The sequence below is a fragment of the Podarcis liolepis genome, assembly GCF_965112155.1.
Source record: "Podarcis liolepis genome assembly, chromosome: 13".
Taxonomy (NCBI): domain Eukaryota; kingdom Metazoa; phylum Chordata; class Lepidosauria; order Squamata; family Lacertidae; genus Podarcis; species Podarcis liolepis.
In genome coordinates this window covers 9,594,935-9,598,449 of record NC_139573.1, presented here as the reverse complement: position 1 = coordinate 9,598,449, position 3,515 = coordinate 9,594,935, and the positions used below count along the sequence as shown (strand labels likewise).

The 3,515-nt window shown below is 41.5% G+C and overlaps 1 long non-coding RNA gene across 1 annotated transcript; it reads left to right on the top strand.

Moving 5' to 3' along the window:
* Positions 1-2,428: 2,428 nt before the first annotated feature.
* LOC310690991 lies at positions 2,429-3,273 on the top strand. Its single transcript, XR_014518315.1, has 3 exons — positions 2,429-2,562; positions 2,688-2,826; positions 2,970-3,273. It is a non-coding gene; the product is annotated as an uncharacterized lncRNA (long non-coding RNA).
* The last annotated feature ends 242 nt before the right edge of the window (positions 3,274-3,515 follow it).

The following is a 3,515-nucleotide window of genomic DNA, read 5'->3' as shown; positions in this document are numbered from 1 at the left end:
ACTACGGTGGGAAGGTAAATGGCATTTTTGTGCAATGCTCTGGTTCGCCAGAAGTGGCTTAGTCATGCTGGCTACATGACCCAGAAGCTGTACGCTGGGTCCCATGGCCAGTAAAGCGAGATGAGCACCGCAACTCCAGAGTCGTCCGAAACTGGACCTAATGGTCTGGGGTCCCTTTACCTTTACCTATGCTTCACATAGTGTTGCCATATTTCTAGATGTTGTTGAGTTTATTTATCCTTCTAGCCAAGAGAGAGAGACAGAGAACACAGTTTAATAGCAGAATTGCAGTTCTTCCAATAAACTGCAAAGAACAGCTCATGAAAATGAGATTCTCCCTGTCCGTTTATGCAGAAGGAGGTGCTGTCTGAGGCTCATTTGATATACAGTTTATTCGCACTCTAATATCAGAAGTGGCATTTCTCTGAAAATGAGCTGAATAAAAAAAAGGAGAGTTTTATTGCTTGCAGGAGGCCCCAGTTCCTACTGTCCCAAAATTAAAAGGATTAGGAAGCAGGAGATGGGGGAGACCTTCTGTCTGCCATCCCAGAAAGTGGCTGACAGCCAGAGGAATTCAATCCTGGCTTAAATAAACAAAAAGTCTGATCTGGTAGAAGGCAAATTCCTCTTTTCCCGAGTTCATCCCTGAAATACTTACTGCGGTGGTGAGCCCTGTGGTTAACACTGTGTACTTTGAAGCCACTCATCTTAAGCTGAGATCTTGATGGAACCTGTAGCTTCCATGAGTGATAACAGGGGGTGTTCCAGAGACAGAGAATGTTTTTTTGCATGCAGGAAATTCCAGGTTCAACTCATTAAAAGGGACAGATAGCAAGTGACAGAAAAGACTGCTGGCAAATTACTACCAGTGAGAACATCCCAGGATCCACTCTGTGATGAAATTGTACCTTGAGGCTATTCCAGACATACATAACAGATTTCCCATGGTTGGCCTTGAATAGTTGATGTTTAAATAAATAAATGGCCAGTCTGAGAGGAGTAAGATCTGGACTATGGTGTGGTAGGAGGGCAGCTTTAATCCTTTGCTCCAGTAAGGAACTTCCATGCCTAGTATTCTCAATGGAAGAAAGCAGTGGCTCTTCTTCACCCACAAGCCAAGGGCAGCTCAACACTTTAAAAGATGGCTTCAACTTCAATCAGCAAATAATTAGCCCCAAAGTGGAGAACAAAGTGGAGTTTAATGTTGCAACCATTAATTGCTGTACCAGTGATGCACTGTGATGGCAATGCAGCCAGGACTCCTAAAGAACCAGCAAAAGAAGAAAAAACCTTCAGCTTTGTAAGTTATGCCAATGACTTGCTGCTGATGGTGCTCTTGTTCCATGGTGGTGGGAACTGAGGAAAACCGCAGAACCACAGGTGTCTTGAAACTCAGAAAAACCACAAAGCCGCAGGTAGGAGTGATACTAGAGAGGGACATCTCCTTTCACCAGAGGAAGCAGGTATCTAGGTGTCTGCTCTTTTGAAGTAAATGAATGTAGATTGTGAATCTTTCATCTGGCCCTCTCCTGAACTATGTTATCTCTTCATCTAAGGATTGTTTTCTTTCTTTCTTTCTTTCTTTCTTTCTTTCTTTCTTTCTTTCTTTCTTCTCACATTCCTTCCATTCCTGAGTGGTTCTTTAGTCAAAAGAGATTATAAGTGCCCATTTGAAATTTTCCATGAGACCCAAGGAGACAATCTTGCTCCCTAAATAAATCTGATTTTCATATACCCAGGGGATAGAATATTCCCTTGAATTGTGATAACTTTAATGTGCTGTGCTAACTGAACCTACTCTTTAAGTTTTACGGTTCTGGGACATTACCTTCCTCCTAAACAATATATGGATGTGATACTTTCTGGGTCTCTGGCTAATTCACATTTTACTCTTAAACCACGAACTGGGGAGGATTTATTTCAGTCTACTTTTTTGCTAGAACACTGGTATTTGGTTCTTGCTTATGGATTAGAATCGAATTTTCAGATCTGAGAAGTGTGTGTTTTATTGTGGAGGTGTGCGTGCCCAAATTGTGTCCTTAATATGTACAGTGGAACAGAATGGATGGGGTGAATTGGAATACAATAGAACACAATAGACTTAAGATGCAGTGTCAGTGAGATTGAAGTGAGAAGGAATCAGCTGCTCAAACCACTAGTTTATTCTGCAACAAATGAAGTGAAATGGACACAAAAAGAAAGGTGGGCTTTTTCTGGTATTGATGCCCCAGTTGTGGAGTTGCCATCCCAATAACCGGCACCATATGCAACCAGATATTATAAATAACTTACATTTTATAACGTTAACTTCTCAGATTTGCATTTCAATGGGTGTTTTCATTTTAAATTAAATTGCTATCAATTTTTTATGTATAATAATAATTTGCTATCTTTGTGTTTATTTATGGTGTGCTTTGTGAGCCAAGTCAGAGGGCTCACACAGTGAGGTGATGATATAAATGGAGAGGAAAATAAACCATTTGCAGCAAAGTCACAACATGAATAAGCCAGGATTTGGAGACCAGTTCTCCTGGCCCAAGGCTCTTTCCTAGGTCCAGCAGGGTAAATTTCAACTGAACCAGAAAATACTGAAGTTGCGGTCCAGTACAGCTCATCTCTTTTATATCAGATGTTTCCAGTCCCACCCAAAATATGCAAAACTGAAAACTTTCCTTACCTCTTTAAAGGTAAACACCAGATCCCTCAGATGGATTCAAAGCTCAGGAGATCTGCTTCAGTAATTTCTTTCGGTCCTCAATTCTCCAATTATAAATTTTAAAATGTTGTGGAACTTACATTTCATCATGATTATAAGCACATTACCATGTAAGTCAATTGTTTTGTATCTTTATCATATGTACTAGTGGTGTGGGGAGTTATTTCCACATTTGGTCACTCTTGACATCCTTGTTTTTGTGCGTTTGCTTTTAATTGCACACAGTTAAGCAGTGTGTCTCTTCTCTCTGCAGGGGCCAGTTCACAGATTGTCCTCACTCAGTCAGGCCCAGAAATGAAAAAGCTTGGAGAATCTGTGAGGTTAACCTGTGCCACAAGAGGTTTCGATCTTAGCAGCTATACCATGAGCTGGGTCCGGCAGTCTCCCGGAAAAGGGCTGGAATGGCTGCTTTACTATTATTCATCATCCAGCAATAAGTACTCCCCAACCATCCAAGGGCGTTTCACTGCCTCCAAGGACAGCATCAACCTTTATCTTCAAATGAACAGCCTGAAGCCAGAAGACACAGCCGTCTATTACTGTGCCAGACACACAGTGGTGGAAACTGAACTTGAGCTCAGACAAAAACCTTTGTGTGTTAAATTAAAAGACTGAAGGTGGCACTAAAGAGCTTTCAGTTCAAATGACTGTACTGAATAAACCACAAGTAAATACATACTTTTGCAGTCTCTCTACATTGGTTCCCAATCCAACCCCAAAGGCGGCAGAAACCCCTTATCCTATCCCCCAAATGCATTATCCTAACCTCCATGCCCTGGGAGCAAAGAAATCAGTAGGG